Here is a 19,934-nt window from a genome sequence, read left to right on the forward strand (position 1 = left end):
CACGGTTAGGTAGACCAACAAAAATTTCATCCACAACTGCCAGGAAAATTGTTGGGGATGCAAAGAAAAACCCACAAATAACATCAGCTGAAATACTGGACTCTGAAAACTAGCGGTGTGGCTGTTTCAAGATGGACAATATGGAGGCACTTAAAGAAAAATGGGCTGCATGGTCTGTAGCAGCGTGTCCCTCCTCGGCCTGTGTTCCTGGACTGTAATGTAATCAGACCTAGGTCCACATCGCTTACAGGGGATTCTGTCTTTGCTCTTCTCAGCATGGGACTCATCCAATAGCTTCTGGAAACTTCTCAATGTAGCCACATGTTAAAAGTTGGTGTGTACCTCCCCCATCGATGGGCTGATCCCAGGACAATAGACTCATGTGTTGGCTGAGTTCAGTTGTGTTGTGACCTTGAAGGGCTGGGATCTTAAGGCCCCGTCTCACATAACGAGATCGCTAGCGAGACCGCTGATATGTCACAGATTTTGTGACGCAACAGCGATCTTGCTATGTGTGACACATAGTGGGGACCTCCCCCCCCCCCCCCCCCCCCCAGCTGGATATAGCTGATTGTGCTCGAATGTCCTAGGCCATTTTTTTGATAGTTGATGTCCCACTGGCCAGCATTTGACGCCGACGAGCGACCTCGTTGGCGACACAGAACTCAGGGACACAGGCGTGAGTCGTCAGAATAGCTGCTGTGTGACAAGGTCGTTATACAGATCGCTGTATCGTTGCTGCGTCGTTGAATAGATCTAACTGTTTGACAGCTTACTAGCGACCATGTAGCAACGCACCAGCGATCCTTACCAGGTCGTATCGTCGGGATCGCTGGAGCGTCGCTTAGTGTAACGGGACCCTTATGCTGAGGCGAGATTCCCCCCCCCCCCAGTGACAGTGTGTATTGTTAGAAGTTGTCATGTGGGACTGTACTGTGTCCCTCATCTGCTGGAAACATTGAATTCGCCTAAGGACTTTTTCTATTTTCCTGGCATCGGATTGCCGGTTGGCGCCCCCGGATCTGCTCCCTTTGTGTGGACTCATTACGGACGCTGCAGAATTACTTTCATTTTTGTTGTTCCAGTTCACTGTTCCAATAAATCTTGGATTGTTTATCGGCCTGATGTCTCTTCCTGCTCTGTGCATACCCCGTCACAAACTGGTGGCAAGCAGTGGGGTCAGAGCAGAAAGAATGAAGGACAGTGGCCCTTCAATGTCTGGAACCGGAACCTCAGGATACAGAAACTGGACTGTGTTGAGCTTACAAAGGCCCGTGAGTTAGGAGTTGGCTACAAAGGGCTGTCCAAGGAGCAACTGATTGAGACTCTGGAAGAAGCTTGCCTGCAAGAGGGCACAGAGGAAGGATTTCCACAGCAAGGGGAGGAAAGACGGGAGCTGGAGGTAAATACCCAAAAAAGTCAGTGGGTTGTGTGGTATGAGGAGATGGCATTGCTTGGGGTTGAGGCCACCATAGAGGATAAGAGGGAGGCCATTCGCACAGCTAAGGAGAGGCCTGGCGTGGCATGGTGGAAGCAGCTAGAAGCTCCAGACAGACTGTAACCACAGCACCCACCATGAGGGAATTCCCAAGGGTGTCCCGTAAGGACTTTAAGCCGTTTAACGAGGCTGCCAGCGACATTGAGGGCTTCTTCCAGGACTTCGAACACTAATGTCGATTTAATGGAAGTCCCGAAAAGGGAGCGAGTCAGACATCTAGTGGGGCTCTTAGAGGTTGGAGCCGCTGAAGCCTATAGATCTATGGACCCTCGGTGGAACTGCGATTATGGGAATATTAAAAAGACCATCTTGAAACATTATGCTGTAACTCCAGACACTTACAGAGCGCAGTTCTGCTCCTTAGCCTGTGAGAAGGGAAGTGTATTTCAAGATATATGCCCACAGGCTCAAACAAGTATGTCACCGCTGGCTGGAGGGAGAGGGGGCCTTAACATGGGATACTTTCCTCCAGCTCATCCTAAAAGAACAGTTCTACGCCAAATGCCCCGCTGAGATCCAGGAATGGGTGCGTGAGAGGAAACTAGTGACAGTGGTACGAGCTGCTGCTCTAGCTGGTGAGGTTCTCACCATCAAGCCTCACTGGAAAAAATTACTGTTGGATGGAGTAAAAATTACCAGCCCCCCACCACCTGTGGTACCTTGTCCTTCAATCCCCAAAGTTTGCTGTCCCACTAGACAACCACCTCATGGTGATACCCATGTGCATCACTTTTCAAAAAGTCCTGCCTCCTCCTCTGAAATGCGACAAGGAGAGAAAGTGGTAGACCTCAGGTGTTATAGATGTGGGCATCTGCAGGCCACATGCCCAGCTGTACAGTGGAGAAATCGGTCTCAACCCCAACAACCACTCACCTTCACATGGATATCAGCCTCCAGGTTCCCTTACCTCGATCCCTAGAGTGCACATGGGAAGGACTGCGATACAGTGCAGATGTTACCGATGTGGACAGCCTGGGCATCTGCAAGACACCTGCCCTCAGGGTTAATTGAGAAATGACCCCGCACCAAATCGGCCTATCAATTATTTACGGCCAAATACCATGGAAGAAGAGGTGCCACCCCAACAAACTGACTTGCCTAATGGCTCAGAAACCCATGTTTGACCATTAGGGGTTTATGGGGTGCGGGCTACAGCCACGACTTCCACTAATCCTCAAAGAAAGCACTTATCGGAGGTCGTGCTGGACGGTCGGAGAGTTCTTGGGTTTTGTGACTCTGGAGCGTTTCTCACCATAGTTGATCCCAGAGTGGTTCAGCCAGAGGCAATACAGCAAGGACCTGGGATTACCATTGAATTAGCTGGAGGCCAATGGAGAAATATCTCAAAAGCAAGTGTGGAACTGGACTTTGGCTTTGGGGTCAAGCAATGTGTGGTTGGAGTGATGAGGGGCCTGTCAGCGAATATTATCCTAGGATATGATGTTGGAGAGCTACAATGTCGATTTGTTGGTGCAGGAAGCAGAGTTTAAGTCAAAGAGGATGTAAAATGGAGGCCGGCCAGCAACCCTTCAACTTTCCCATACAATAAAGAGCTAATTAAAAACATATTTGACATGCACAAGTGTGAACAAGTCAGTAAGACAATGCCCACACCACCCAATGGCTGAAACACAAGAGAACACAAAATGACAAATTTGCAAAAATACTCTCCTGTGTGACATGCACATAAATGAGCTGTCTTACACCACAAGCCCATATATTAGGAGGCGCCTGTCTGTATCCTCTTCATTTAGACACTGTTCACATGTTCAGGTTTTAAATACATTAGATAGGGACTGCTTCGTGAAGGGTTACCGTGACGTGGTGAAGCGGCTTGGTATACATTTTTTGCAAAAAATGTATCGACTAAATACCGTGTATTTGTTATACAGCACTTGCTGATTACTGTCATGTTTTTTACTGCAGAGTATTTTTGCAAATTTGTCATTTTGTGTTCTCTTGTGTTTCAATAAAGAAGAGCTAGTCTACACCAAAATGCTGATTGATTGTCCAGACAGGAGGAGCCATGAGTCATGTTGGCCATGACCACATGCACTTGATCAGTAACCTGTGGTGGTTACTAGTCTGTACACAAATTGGGGGGGGGAAGGGTTTGTAACAGTGTGTCCCTCCCCCAGCCTGTGTCTGTGTTCCTGGACTGTAATGTAATCAGGCCTAGGTCCACATCGCTTGTGGAGGATTCTGTCTTTGCTCTTCTCAGCATGCGACTCATCCAATAGCTTCTGGAAACTTCCCAATGTAGTCACATGTTAAAAGTTGGTCTGTACTCCCCCCCCCCCCCCCCCCCCATCGATGGGCTGATCCCAGGACAATAGACTCATGTGTTGGCTAAGTCTATTGTGAAGGGCTGGGATCTTAAGCTGAGGCGAAATCCCAGTGACCGTGTGTATTGTTAGAAGCTGCCATGTGGGACTGTTGTGTCCCTCATCTGCTGGATCCATTGAATTCACCCAAGGACTATTTCTATTTTCCTGATGTCGGATTGCTGGGTGGCGCCCCAGGATCAACTCCCTTTGTGTGGACTCATTACGGACGCTGCAGGATTACTTTCATTTGTGTTGCGCCAGTTCACTGTTCCAATAAATCTTGTTGGATTGTTTATCAGCCTGGTTTCTCTTCCTGCTCTGTCGCATACCCCGTCATATGGTCGAGTCGCCAGAGAAAGCCATTACTGCGGAAATACCACAAAGTATCTTGCCTATAGCACAGACACAAGCCTCAAAACTTCTGGAAAAAGGTAATTTGGAGTGATGAGACCAAAATTTAACTCTTTGGCCACAACCATAAATGTTACATTTGGACCCTCTACCACCACCCACACCACGACCGCATGGGAAGGTTATGCTCACTTGTATAAACTAATTCCAAAGCCTCATTGAGTCAATCAGGATACAGACTACATAGCCTGTAAAAACAATTGGACTCTTTAGCATTGAGAATGTTTGTTTGTTTTTTTCTGTTTCTCGTAAGTATAGAGATGTTCTATTGGTATAACCCGTATGCATTAATTGACTACTGAATTTCTCACCCATATCCTTTATATTTTTGTATTCATATTACATATGGTTCATTCTTTTGTCTTGTCAGTTTTGTACTTTGCTATTTATACTTACCATCTTTACCATCTCTGTATACTAACTTTACTCGTTATTCGTTCCTGGTTTTCCACCTATGGTTCCTCATTTGTGGTTTTTCTTGATTTTAATGGATATATCATGCATATGTTTTTTCAGTATACTTAATAAAATACTATTTTAATAGGTACTTTGGTCTGTTTTTGAAGTATGTTCTTTTTGGTAAGTGTATCATTTACCCTTTAAGACCTTAAACTGTAGGACTCTATTTAAAAGTGTACCCATATTTATGTAGTAAGCTATGTTTAGCTCCAGTATCTTTGTAGTAAGGTTGCTTCTGTTCCCATATACATGTGCTAAGCTTAGTTCTATTCCCATATCCATGTATTAAGCTTGATTTTTCTCTCATAAGGAAGCAAAAATAAGCTTTCTGTATAGTTATCTATTTAGTAAGCTTGGTTCCTGTTTTATGCAGTAGCCTGAGGTAAGTTGGTTAAAAATTGGCCACCGCAACTTATGGGCCACTGTTGTGTGCTTGCCCCCCCCCCCCCCCCCCCCCCCCCGAGGCTAAAATTTACCTGGGAAAACCTCAAAAAATGACAGTGTCCCCCTATATTTACTCTCCAGAAAAGGCTAAACAGACAGCTGCAGACTTATATTAATAGCCTAGGTAGGGGCCATGGACATTGGCGCACTCCTAGACTAACAATATCGGCTGTCAACCACCCCAGAAATGGTGCATACATAGGATGCACCAATTCTTGTGCTAAGCCTCGCTCTTCCCACTTGCCCTGGTGCGGTGGCAAGTGGGGTAATAGTATTGGGTTTTATGTTGTAGGCACCTGCCGGATCCCTGCTCTGACAGGCAGGGTCTCCGGCATGTCACTTCACTCACCCCCACTGCGGTTGGTTCTCCCCTTCCCCATGCTCTGCCTGCTCCCAGCAGAGCTCCCAGCCATGTCCTTAGGTCAAGTGTGCATGCGCTCCCGCCCTCTTAATGGGCCAGCGCATGCACTTGCTATTTCCTCCCCAGCCAATGGCTGAGAGGCATTATGTATATATTGCTTCCTCCCCACTGGGGAGGTGCCTGAGCAACCTTCCTGTTCCACAGTCTAAGTTGTGTAAGGTTGCGTAACAGTCCCTGCTGCACTGTGGTGCAGATCCTGTCTGCTGCTCTCTGGTACGAACTCTGCCTGCTGCACCATCCAGTCTGTCCTACTGGATCCAGTTGCTGCGCATCCGTTGGTCTGTCCTGGAGTAGCACCAGGGTGCATCGGGAGCCAACCCTAACGTCACCATCAGAGGCTCTAGTGAACAGTCCAGTGCTCGCTTAGTTACTCCCCTTCCAGGCTCTTCGCTGGCCGTGGCACTGTGGTTCCACAAACCACGTCCGTGACAGTTTGCTCAGGCCATGGCCTCCTCTGGACCCTGGATCCTGCCTGTTTGGACCATGTAGGAAGAGCTCTACCGCAGAAAGAAGCACAGGAGGTGCTGTGCATGCACTTGCAGTCCCTGACTACCAGGTGGAGGCATTAAACATCTCTCCAGAGTTCCTGCTTGTTGAAGCAGCCGTGTCTTCTCTGGAGATTTCTCAGACTGTCTGCTTAGTTCGAGATCCATGCCCCCAACTCGCAGCTCCACCACGCTTTGACGGGAATCCGAAGCTCTGACGCGGGTTCATCAATGTCGACTACATTTTGAACTTCTTCCTCACCACTTCCCGTTGGACCGAGCTAAGGTGGCATTCCTTATGTCGCACCTTGGAGGTGAGGCGCTGGCATGGTTGAACTCATTATAGGATAGAGAGGACCCGATCATCTCCAATTTGCCAGCATTCTTGGAGGCTTGTCGCAAAGTATTTTATGAAACCACGCGAACCACCTCTTCAGCTTCCCCTCTTCTCCATTTACATCAGTCCAATTCCTCCAATTTCTCTTAGGCCTACCATTGCTACGACAGCACGAACCTGTGTTGGACTGGAGAACTGGAGAGGTGCTCCGCTGGGGATTTTCCTGTCATGAGAAATGTCTGGCTCCAGTACGTCCGGCTAAGGCCTCATCTTCTCCAGCATCTCTGCCTGGTTTGCCGTCTGCCTATTGGTCTTTTGCAGATGTATTTGACAAAAAGGAAGAAGAGATTTTGCCGCCCCACAGGCCGTATGACTGCCCTATCGATTTGATTCCCTGATCTACACACCCTGGATGCCAAATTTACCCTCTGTCACCAGCTGAGACTCAAGCGATGTCGGACTACATTCAGGAGAATTTGGCCAGGGGTTCATTCAGAAGTCCTCCTCCCCTGCTGGGGCCAGGTTTTTCTTTGTTAAAAAGAAAGATGGATCACTCCAACCCTGTATACATTATCGGGGTCTGAACCAGATCACGGTAAAAAATAAATACCCTATCCCACTGATCCCTGAGTTGTTTGACCAATTAAGAGGTGCCAGGATCTTCACCAAACTAGATTTAAGAGGCGCCTACAATCTAATATGCACCAGTCGGGGAGACAAATGGAAGATGGCTTTCAACACCAGGGACTGACATTATGAAGACCATGTGATGCACCGGTAGTTTTTCAAGAGTTCGCCAATTATATCTTCCGGGCCCTGCTTTATTCCTGTGTTGTTGTGTATCTGGACGATGTTTTGATATTTTCCACAGATCTAGCCTCTCACAGACAAGCAGTTCGGCAAGTTCTTCAGCGTCTTAGGGAGAATCAACTGCCCCAAGTATGAGAAAAGCGATTTTGAACAGTTCGCCGTTCCTTTCTTGGGTTACATTATCTCAGATACTGCATTCAGGATGGATCCTGAGAGTCTCTTCTATCCTTAAATGGCCGCTGCCCGTTGGCGTCAAAGCAATACAGAGATTCCTTGGCTTTGCTAACTATTATTGACAATTCATTCCTCACTTCTCCACTCTGACTGCTCGCATCCCTGCTATGATAAAGGAGCCGATCCAAAGAACTGGTCCTCCGAGGCTGAGGAGGCCTTCCGCTCTCTTAAACGGTCCTTCTCCACCGCTCCCATTCTGCATCGTTGGGATTTGAACAAACAGTTCTTCCTCGAGGTGGACGCATCCTCGTTATGGGCTGGAGCTGTGCTCACTCAGAAATCTTCCATGTGTCCAGCGGTTTCTTCTCTAAGGTCTTCTCCCCTCCAGAGTGTAACTTTTCTGTTTGTGACCAGGGGTTACTCGCCATTAAGATGGCTTTGGAGGAGTGGCGATACCTGCTAGAGGACACAGTCTATCCAGTGGTCATCTTCATGGACCATAAGAACCTGGCTTACCTCCGGTCCGCCCAGAGACTTAATCCACGCCAAGCCAGGTGGTCTTGCTTTTTGCCCGCTTTAACTTTTTATTGCATTTCATGTCTGGTGACAAGAATGTCAGAGCTGATGCCCTCTCACTCATTTCTATCCAGGAACCAAGAGAAGGATCCTCAATTTATCATCGAACCATCCAAGATGGTTACTATCGCTCCAGTCAGCCTGCTGTGAATTCCGCCAGGAAAGACCCTTGTGGCTGAGTCTGAGAGGAGCGAGTTTTGTTATGGGGCCACTTGTACAAGGTGGCTGGTCACACAGTACAAAGGAAGACACTACAATTGATCTCTCGCCACTACTTTTGGCCATCCATGAGTAGGGAGATCTATGCTTACGTGGCTGCCTGTCCGATATGTGCCCTTAATAAAGTTCCCAGACGACTTCCTACTGGTTCTCTCCTACCGTTACCCGTGCCATCTGGTCCATGGCAGCATTTAGCAATGGACATCATCACAGATTTGCCAGTATCCGAGGATTGCAGTGTCATCTGGGTAGTCATGGATCGCTTCTCCAAAATGGTGCATTTTACCCCGTTGTCTGCTCTTCCATTTGCTCCTGAATTGGGTGACAGCTTTATCAAACATATTTTACGCCTGCACGGATTTCCTCGTCACATTGTGTCCGATCAAGGTTCGCAGTTCACTTCCAGATTCTGGCGAACTCTCTGTAAACATCTGGACGTCGTCTTGGATTTCTCCTCGGCTTATCACCCTCAATCCAATGGGCAAGTGGAGAGTGTAAACCAGGTCCTGGGCAACTACCTGCGACACTTCATCAATGCCCACCACAATGTTTGGGTGAAATTACTTCCCTGGGCTGAGTTCTCGTACAACAATCACAATGGCGAAGCCTCGGGAGAGTCTCCTTTCTACATTGTGTGTTCGGTCGGCAACCCGAGGTTCCCCTCCCGGTGACGGTTCCTTCTGATGTCCCTGCAGCAGATGTCCTCCCCAAAGATTTTGTAAAGTTGTGGGAGGTCACCAAAGTCACCTTAGAAGCATCCTCCACCCGTATGAAGAGACATGCAGACAAGAGGCACCTGGATCCTCCGTGCTTCCGCCCCGGCGACAAGGTATGGCTCTTGTCCAGGTACGTCCGGCTGAAGGTTCCCTCTTACAAGTTGGGTCCTTGTTTTATCGGGCCTTTCGAGGTGCTGAACGGGATCAACGAGGTCTCCTATAAAAAGAAGTTGCCTCCTTCATTACGGATTCCTTCCATATATCTCTGCTGAAGTTGGTCAGCCTGAGTCCCTTCTTCCAGGATCCCAGTGGCACCTGGCATACATCGGAGCCAAGCCTAACCTTACTATCAGAGGCTCTAGTGAACAGTCCGGTGCTCACATTGTTACGCCCTTCCAGGCTCTCCGCGGGCCATGGCACAGTGGTTCCACAAACCACGTCCGTGACATGTCAGCTGATATCGAGCCCAGGCGTTAGTAATGGAGAGGCTTCTAAAAGAAACCCCAAATACTAACCCCGTAGTCATATTTAATAAAGACACAAACTAACATCCTTTATTTGAAATATAATCTCCCTGACCCCCTTTATCCATTTATTCAATAAAAATAACAATAGAAAAGCAAAGTTATACTCCCCTATCGGTGGAAAGGTGAGAATAACTTTTTTTATTTTTGTTGAATAAACGGGGAAAAGAGGGTCAGGAAGTTTCTATTTCAAGTAATGGATGTTGCTCTGTGTTAGAGATGAGCGACTTTGCCTTTTTTCGGGTCGAGTCGGGTTTCATGAAACTCGACTTTCGCAAAAGTCGGGTCGAACGCAATCTGCCGATTATCATGAATAGTCGAAGGCCGACTGAAACACGAAACCCAATGCAAGTCAATGGGGAAGAAAAGTCGGCAGTGAATGGAGGACAAGAAACACAGTGCCCATTTTAATGCTCAAAACATCAATTCTTATTACTTAAGCTTGTCAACCTTAATTTACTTTATAATAGTTAGGCATTGAAAACTGGGTGTTATTTGGCTAAAGTTGTGGGGGGAGTAGGGCTGGCTCCAGATTTTTGTGGGCCCAGGGCCAAAGAGTGTCACTGGGCTCCTTTAACACATGCCACAATTCATGATCCTCAGATATGGCAGAGAAATAGGAGTATAGTACAATGAAAAATACTTCACTTCTTACATCACATGACTGATATCCATTTTAAATTCTCCAATAGCTCCAAAAACGGACAGTGTATTACTCCAAACAGTATTATGGCCACCGCACAGTGTGCCATACAGAGTAATGAAGCTCATATATTTCTCCATACAGAATCATTGGTCTCATATAATGTTCGATACAGTATATGATGAGCTCCACATAATGCTACAGTATATGTTGTTCCTTATGTTCCTCCACTGTCTTATGGGCCCAAATAATGCTCCATATATAATGGGCCCCATTTCTAATGCTCCAGTGTATAATGGGCCCTGTAAATGCTGCTCCAGTGTCTGATGTCCCCCATTTGGAAAGCTCCAGCATATGATGGGCGTCACGGATGATGCTCTAGTGTACGATTGGTCCAAATAATGCTCCATATATAATCTGCCCCATTTACAATGCTCCAGTATATGATGGGTCCCATGGATAATGCTCCAGTGTCTTGTGGGTCCAAATAATGCTCCAGTGTATAATGGGCCCTGTAAATGCTGCTCCAGTGTCTGATGTCCACCTTTGGAATGCTCCAGTGTATGGTGGGCCCCATATATCATTCTCCAGAGTATAGTGCTCCCCAAAAATTGCTCCCAACCTTTAAAACAAATAAGTCTCCTCGCTAGGGAATCCCTGTACTCTGGACTCCTCGTCGTCCCCATCTTCCATCTCTCTGCACTTGGACTGTTTGGACAGAGGGCGTACAGACGTGATGTCATCGCGCTCTCTGACCAGAATGTCACTGTCAGGAAACGTGGAAGACGTCACGGCGGTGGAGCAGGGAGAGGTAAGTATTTCAACTTTGCAAGTGCTGTGATCCTGAGCAAGCAGGGGGGCCCACTTGTTGGCACTGGCACAGGGCCCCTCATAGTACAGCAGTGTGTCTGACGGCGGGAGGGCTGTTGTGAGTTCATTTTCCCCTTCACCATTGAGGTCTGATGAACTCCCTCTTCTGGTGAAGGAAGGTAGTGAGGCTGATTACAAAGCACCTGAGCAGAATGATGATGACTGGGTAACTGGGATTGCTGACTGGATATAAGGCAGCTGACGCCCTTCTGCCTTGCGGGTGATTACTCTGAGGGATTCTTGGAGACCAGTCTGATTCCTGCTCCTCAAAAGCTAAGTTTTCTGCTCTACTTTTTGCATTTGTGTTTTGGTTTTGTTTTGCCTTGTTTTTCTGGATTTCTGCCTTTCCCTGCTGGGTGAGCTGATTTCCTTTTTGCTCTGTCTTCAGATAATACCTGAGTACTGATTATAGTCTTTTTGAAGCATAGCATCTTCAGGGCCTTTTTCCCTATCAGTCTGTTGGCTCTTGTTTTTGAGAGGGTTTTGGCGGATTGCAGACAGCAGCTTTTCTATTCTGTCCTATTTAGTTAGCTTGGGCCCCATCATTTGCTCAGCCTATCTTTCTATCTGTGTGAGTGTTTTTTCATCTTGCTTCACCGTCATTATATGTTGGGGGCTGCCTATTGCTTTGGGGTCTGCTCTGGGGCAGTTTAGATTTCCCTTTCTGTCTTTAGGCTATGTAGTTCTCCGGCTGTGATCGAGGGGTCTAGGGGACCGTAGGAACCCCCCATGGCTACTGCAAGTGGTTGTTGTTAGGTTGAGGGGTCTGCAATCCGATAGCTGCCAACTTCTCTGGTTTTCTGGACTTAGCTAGTATTTCTGTTTTTGCCTCCTTCGGTGACTTTCATAACAGAATCACCCGCCATACCGCAGATCCTAGGGTACTCAATAGCAGGAAAGAATTGTAAAAAAAAAAAAAAAAAAAAAGTGTGTATATTTTTCCTCTATATCTCTGAGGCCGTAGGGGGATTTTTTTTTTCTCTCAATGGAGATAAAGCAATTGTCGGATCGTGTGGAGCAGCTCGCTGCGGAAGTGCGGGGAATTTCCGCCTACCTTGCTCATTCACATGCTGCTGAACCAAAGATCTCTACTCCTGATGTGTTTTTTGGGGATCGGTCTAAATTTTTGAATTTCAAAAATAATTGTAAATTATTTTTTGCCTTGAAGCCTAACTCGCCAGGGAGCTCCGCGCAGCAGGTTAAAATTGTCATCTCTTTGCTGCGTGGCGATCCCCAGGATTGGGCGTTTTCTTTGAAACCAGATGATCCTATTCTGACTAATGTGAACGCATTTTTTCAAGCCTTGGGGTTGTTGTATGATGAACCTAATGCTATTGATCAGGCTGAAAAGACCCTGTTGGCATTGAGCCAGGGTCGAGATTCTGCAGAATTGTACTGTCAAAAATTCCGAAAGTGGGCGGTCCTTACTACCTGGAATGATAATGCCTTGGCAGCTCTCTTTCGGAAGGGTTTGTCAGAAGCCGTTAAAGATACTATGGTGGGATTTCCTGTTCCCTCTGATCTTGACGATTCTATGTCATTAGCCATTCAGGTTGATCGGCGTTTACGTGAACGCAGGACTGCACGAGAGGTGTTGCCACCTGTTGAACAAGTGTCTAAACCTATGCAATGTGATAGTTTTGTCCAGGGAGCAACGTCAGGAGTTCAGAAGGCGTAATAAGCTGTGTTTTGTTTGTGGAGATGCCTCGCATATTATTTCTGTCTGTCCTAAGCGAGAGAAGCGTTTTGCACACACGTTTTCTGTGGGTGGTGTTCAACCTAAGTTTCTTCAGGCAATTACTCTGATCTGCTCCCTGTCCACATTTTCCGCCAAGGCTTTTGTGGATTCGGGAGCAGCCCTGAATCTAATGGACTTGGATTTTGCTAAACGTTGTGGATTTCCGATGACACCTCTGCGGACACCTATCCCTTTTGAGGGGGATTGATGCTACTCCTTTGGCGAAAAATAAACCTCAGTTTTGGACGCAGGTGGTAATGCGGGTCGCCCCAGTCCATCAAGAAAATTGCAGATTTTTGGTGTTGCATAATTTGCATGATACCATTGTTCTGGGGTTTCCCTGGTTGCAAATTCATAATCCAGTTTTGGATTGGAAATCTGTGTCTGTGGTGAGTTGGGGTTGTCGGTGTACCCTTAGTGAGGCTCCGGTTTTTTCCACCTCTCCTCAGTTGCATGATGTTCCTGACTATTTGGCGGACTTTTATGATGTATTTAGTGAGAATGAGTCTGCGTCTTTGCCTCCTCATAGGAGTTATTTCCTAAGGGTCGGCTCTTCAATTTATCTGTACCCGAGCACGAGGCTATGCGATCCTATATTAAGGAGGCGTTGGAGAAGGGTCATATTAGACCATCCTCTTCACCCTTAGGTGCCGGGTTTTTTTTCGTGGCCAAAAAGGATGGTTCATTAAGACCTTGTATTGATTATCGTGCCCTCAACAAAATTACTATTAAATATCAGTATCCGTTACCCCTGATTTCAGATCTGTTCTCCAGAGTTAAAGGTGCTTGCTGGTTTACCAAGCTTGACCTCAGGGGGCGTATAATCTTATCCGCATTAAGCATGGGGATGAATGGAAGATGGCGTTTAATACTCTGGAGGGACATTTTGAGTACCTGGTGATGCCTTTTGGGCTCACTAATGCCCCTTCTGTCTTCCAGTGCTTCATGAACGACATTTTCCGAGACTTTGTGGATAAATTTTTGATTATCTATCTGGATGATATTTTGATCTTCTCCAAGGATTGGGATTCTCATGTGGAGCATGTTCGGACTGTGTTCCGGATCTTAAGGGAGAATTCCCTGTATGTCAAAGGATCAAAATGCCTTTTTGGGGTACAGAGGATTTCATTTTTGGGATTTATTTTGTCTCCGTCAACTATTGAAATGGACCCGGCCAAGGTACAGGCCATTTATGATTGGGTTCAGTCCACTTCTTTGAAGGCCCTCCAGAAGTTTTTGGGTTTTGCTAATTTTTATCGGAACTTTATAGCAAAATTTTCTAGCATTGCCAAGCCATTGACTGATCTGACTAAAAAGGGTGCTGATGTGTTGAATTGGTCTCCGGAGGCTGTTTCTTCCTTTCAGGAGCTGAAGCGAAGATTCACTTCTGCCCCGGTTTTAGGGCAACCTGATGTCTCACTCCCGTTCCAGGTAGAGGTGGACGCTTCTGAGATTGGTGCAGGAGCTGTTTTGTCCCAAAAGGATCCTGTAACATCTAAAATGAATCCCTGTGCTTTCTTTTCCCGAAAGTTCTCTCCATCTGAACGTAACAATGATGTGGGGAATCGGGAACTGTTAGCCATGAAATGGGCATTTGAGGAGTGGAGACATTGGTTGGAGGAAGCTAAACACCAAGTCGTGGTCCTCACTGACCACAAGAATTTGATTTACCTGGAGTCAGCCAAACGCTTGAACCCTAGACAGGCTAGGTGGGCCTTGTTTTTTACACGTTTTGATTTTGTGGTCTCTTTTCTTCCTGGCACTAAGAATGTCAAGGCAGACGCCCTCTCTAGGAGCTTCTTTGCTGATTCTCCTGTGGTGACCAAGCCTGCTACCATCTTAGGCGAAGGGGTAGTTCTTTCTGCCATCTCGCCCGATTTGAGACTTGCTCTGGAAGAGTTCCAGGAGGACAAACCTGAGCGTTGTCCCAGTGGAAAGTTGTATGTTCCTGACCAGTGGAAGAAGAGAGTGATGTCTGAAGTTCATTGCTCTGCATTGGCTGGTCATCCAGGTATTTTTGGTACTAGAGATCTGGTGAGTCGGTCTTTTTGGTGGCCCGCCTTGTCTCGTGATGTCAGGAATTTTGTGCAGTCCTGTGGGACTTGCTCCCGGTCTAAACCTTGTTCTCGCTCTAGTGGGTTGTTGATGCCTTTGCCGGTCCACTGGAGGCCATGGACCCATATTTCAATGGATTTCATCTCTGATATGCCTGTCTCTCAGAGAATGACTGTTATTTGGGTGATTTGTGATAGATTCTCTAAGATGGTTCATCTTGTACCACTCCCTAAGTTGCCATCTTCCTCTGAGTTGGTGCCCCTGTTTTTGCAACAGGTGGTTCGCTTGCACGGGATTCCTGAGAACATTGTATCTGACAGAGGAGTTCAATTTGTGTCTAGATTTTGGAGGACTTTCTGTTCCAAGCTGGGAATTCAGTTGTCCTTCTCCTCTGCTTTTCACCCTCAGACCAATGGGCAGACGGAGAGAACAAACCAGACCTTGGAGTCGTATTTGAGATGTTTTATTTCCGCTGATCAGGATGATTGGGTTTCATTTTTGCCCTTGGCTGAATTTGCTTTAAATAATAGAGCTAGTTCTGCCACTTTGATGTCACCTTTTTTTTGTAACTTTGGGTTTCATCCTCGATTTTCTTCAGGGCAGGTGGAGCCTTCTGCCTGCCCATGTGTTGACACTGTGGTGGAGAGAATGCACCAGATCTGGGACCAAGTGGTGGATAAGTTATCTCTCTCCCAGGAAAAGGCCCAGCAGTTTTCCAACCGGCATAGGACCATTGGTCCCCAGTTTAAGGTTGGTGATATGGTTTGGTTATCATCAAAAAATATCGCTTCTCCTAAGTTTAAGCCTAGATTTATTGGACCTTACAAGATTTTGGAGATTATTAATCCGGTCTCTTTTCGTTTGGCTCTTCCTGTCACATTTAAAATTCATAATGTGTTTCAGAAGTCCTTGTTGAAGAGGTTTGTTGAACCAGTTGTTCCTGGGGTGGCACCTCCGGACCCTGTATTAGTTGAAGGTAACATGGAATATGAGGTAGAGAAGATACTGGATTCCCGTCTGGCTAGACGGAGACTCCAGTATTTGGTTAAGTGGAAGGGTTATGGTCAGGAGGATAATTCCTGGGTCTCTGCCTCTGATATTCATGCCAAAAGATTGGTGCGTGCCTTTCATCGGGCTCACCCTGATCGCCCTGGTGGCGTGGTTGAGGGTTCGGTGACCCCTCCTCAAGGGGGAGGTACTGTTGTGAGTTCATTTTCCCCTTCACCATTGAGGTCTGATGAGCTCCCTCTTCTGGTGAAGGAAGGTAGTAAGGCTGATTACAAAGCACCTGAGCAGAATGATGATGACTGGGTAACTGGGATTGCTGACTGGATATAAGGCAGCCGACGCCCTTCTGCCTTGCGGGTGATTACTCTGAGGGATTCTTGGAGACCAGTCTGATTCCTGCTCCTCAAAAGCTAAGTTTTCTGCTCTACTTTTTGCATTTGTGTTTTGGTTTTGTTTTGCCTTGTTTTTCTGGATTTCTGCCTTTCCCTGCTGGGTGAGCTGATTTCCTTTTTGCTCTGTCTTCAGATAATACCTGAGTACTGATTATAGTCTTTTTGAAGCCTAGCGTCTTCAGGGCCTTTTTCCCTATCAGTCTGTTGGCTCTTGTTTTTGAGAGGGTTTTGGCGGATTGCAGACAGCAGCTTTTCTATTCTGTCCTATTTCGTTAGCTTGGGCCCCATCATTTGCTCAGCCTATCTTTCTATCTGTGTGAGTGTTTTTTCATCTTGCTTCACCGTCATTATATGTTGGGGGCTGCCTATTGCTTTGGGGTCTGCTCTGGGGCAGTTTAGATTTCCCTTTCTGTCTTTAGGCTATTTAGTTCTCCGGCTGTGATCGAGGGGTCTAGGGCACCGTAGGAACCCCCCATGGCTACTGCTAGTTGTTGTTGTTGTTAGGTTCAGGGGTCTGCAATCCGATAGCTGCCAACCTCTCTGGTTTTCTGGACTTAGCTAGTATTTCTGTTTTTGCCTCCTTCGGTGACTCTTTCATAACAGAGGGCCTATCCCACCGGCAGAGACACCACCGGCAGAGACACTTTTGCATACTATGAGGGGCCCTGTGCCAGTGCCGTCACCCATGAATATGCCCCCCCACCTGCTCAAGGAACCTGCACTTTCATGTGCACCTTCCTCTTTGTCACCGTGTAAGGTGGTATAGTATGCGGGAAGGGGAACCTGAGTTTGATCATTGTCAGATTCTGGCTGTGTAGAGTGCGAGGGGAATGTAGTGGTCTGGTTCAATGTACCAGCAGAATCATCTAGCAGTAACTGGTCATCAGTGCACTTGTGGCGCCCCCAGGAGTACGGTTGCCACAGTGACATTACCTGCCTCCTAGGGAGTGTGATGTCATGCTTGGGAGCAACGAAGGATCTCTCTAGCAGTTAAACCAACACACAACACAGTTCCAACCAACTCCAGGCCAGCAGGGACAGCTCTGAACCTGACTGCTGAGGAGCTGCTCTCTGTGGTCGGGAGGAGGGAAGTTAGGGCAGTCTGTGAAGGGAAGGGGAAGTGTGTGGACGTGAGAAGGGGAGCTGGAGGATGAGCAGAGTTAAGGTTCACTCCTAGCTGGAGCGCATGGTCCGGATTCCTGTCTCCGAGTTTGTAGGGACACTGACGGTCCTGCAGCAGAAACCGGAGGAAGTAGCAGCTGTAAATGCTCTGTTCCCAACTAAGGCTCGGAGGCCCCAGCAGCGATGTGTATGAGCCAGAAGGAAAAGGCTATGGCTGCCTGCCATACGAGAAAGTTCCAAAAGAGAGTCAACAGGGGTAACTTCAGTGAACTCAGTACTGCGAGTACCTCAGCTAAGCACTAGAACGGAGGCCACACTACCTATCTGCAGAGAGAGAATTCCTAGTTTGCTTCCAGGCTGACCAACTCCTTCTCCATCTGCACTCTGGGTCCTGGACGGCACTTACCAAGTACAGGTAAAGGAACTGCACGACTGTGTCTGTCATCTTTCTCCTGCGCCTGGCGCACGGCTCTGCTACACCCTGCACTGTACACCATCTGCCAACTCTTTCATCTGCCCTGTGACTACGGTCCTACCTGTGCAGGGCTTCTACATCTTAGCTGCAACACAACATCTGTCCCAGAGAAGCGACACTGCAGCGCTGGTCAATTTGATCAGAAACCACAGATGGCGTCACGTATCATTCACCTATAAACGTTATTCACCTATAAACGTTATTCACCCCTTTGCATGGACGCCCAGGGCCACGGACTGGGTCACCACCACCGTGACACATCCATCTGAGACAGCGGCCCGGTACTGATTAACCCCACTGCCCTGGCTGGCGACCCACACTCCATGTCAGATTCATCTTGGACTGGGGAATTCACGATTTGACTTGATAACCCAGGCATGGTATGTGAGAAAGAGCTACATGGACTAATGTGAAGTGTGGCCTGCTGCATCATTCACTTTTGGTGGGGGTGAAGGACACAAGGAAAGGGGTTCTTCCTGACCAGGAGCCAGCACTTGATGACTCAGTGCTTGCAATTTTTGAAACTTCAGAAGAGGAGGGCATATTAGCTGGAGTCTGTTTTGGCAATGTAAGCCAAAACCAGTTCCTGACGCTCCGGCTTTAAAGCAGTTAACCTACTCCCAGAAAAGGTAGCCTTCCAGGCCTTCCGGAGCCAGACCACGATGCAGGCTCAACACCTCCTGCCTTAGCTGCTATTGTGCTTTTACCACTACCAGCAGATGCACCACCACAATCAGTACCAGCTGCCCCCCCCATGCCCACGTACACGGCCTCTTCCACCATACTTCCACATTTTGGGGAAAATGTACCCAAAATAACATCAGATATATGGTACTGTATCAGAAGCGTACAGCTGTATACAGTCAAAGGATAATTGTAAATCTCCGTTGATTATTTCATGAGTCACACAGACGCTCACAGGCTCAGTATGGATTAGACAAGAATATAAAAATTAGAAAAAGGGTACAGTATCATCAGATAGCAGGTATATATAGTATAGTTTAAACATTCTAAATCTCCGTATATATTTCAGGAGGCAGACACAGACGCTCTCAGGCTCAGTATGGATTACAACACAATATAAAAAGCCATAAAACGGTAATGGATCTGAAGCGTACAGCTGTATACAGTGTAGGGGTCATTGTCAATCTCAGTATTTATTTCCAGAGTCAGAAACAGACTCTCACTTGATCAGTTTGGATTAGACCAGAATATAAAAAGCAGTAAATGGGTAATGTATCACAAGCGTAGCGCTGTATACATTGTTGGGGTAATTTTTAAATCTGCATATAAATTGCAGGAGTAACCCTCAGACTCTCACATGCTCAATCACACCACAATATAAAAAGATCCGCAAGAAATAATCACACATGTGGGCCAATGTTCCAGGTGTCAATGATACACTTAGAGTGGTGGGTGGAGGAGGACTTTCTGGCAGAAAGGGTACAGTATCACCAGATACCAGGTATACATAGCATAGTTTAAACATTAAAAATGTACGTCTATATATCAGGAGTAGTGTTGAGCTACCTCGCTAGTGTTCGAGTTCGGTTCGTCGAACAGGAGGCAAGTTCGTCGAACCCCATTAAAAACAATGGCAGGCAAACACAAACACATACAAAACACCTTAAAAGGTGTTCCAAAGCAGACAAAATGCTCAGAAGACACAAATAACATGGAAAAGGGCAACTACATATAGAAAAGAGGTGGAGGAGTAAAAGGAGGAGGAGGAGACACAGATATTGGCATGTCATGCCCTTATAAAGTCAAGAAAGGCTGGAATAAAAATCTAAAATAAAAACAATTCTAAAATCAAAGACAATCATATATCGTCGGACTTCCCACCATAAATTATGCCAACTGCCGATCGGGCGGCGTTATTCCCACGACCCTCCCAACAGCATCCATGAAGGCAAAGTGTTTGGTTTCCGGGGGCAGTATGGTTGCAAAGCTGAACCTCAAAGGAATGTCCAGAAGGGCACCACCAGGAGTGGAGCCTGCTGCTTAATTGGACTCCACATGGGCAACCTCAACCATGCCAGCCACGGGAAGGATGTACAGATTGCAAGCTTTCTCGATTCTGGGGGTGGTGGTGCATGGCCGTTTTTAGTTGTGCTAGCGATTTGTCAGCTTAATCCCGTTAACGAACAAGACTCCGGCATGCCCCCGCTGTCCGCATCCAGCTTACTAGAGGGACACGCGAGGCTCTGGCACGCGAGATCGAGCAATA

The sequence above is a fragment of the Dendrobates tinctorius genome, unplaced genomic scaffold (genome assembly GCF_039654945.1).
Source record: "Dendrobates tinctorius isolate UK_male_01 unplaced genomic scaffold, ASM3965494v1 ptg000258l, whole genome shotgun sequence".
NCBI lineage: Eukaryota > Metazoa > Chordata > Amphibia > Anura > Dendrobatidae > Dendrobates > Dendrobates tinctorius.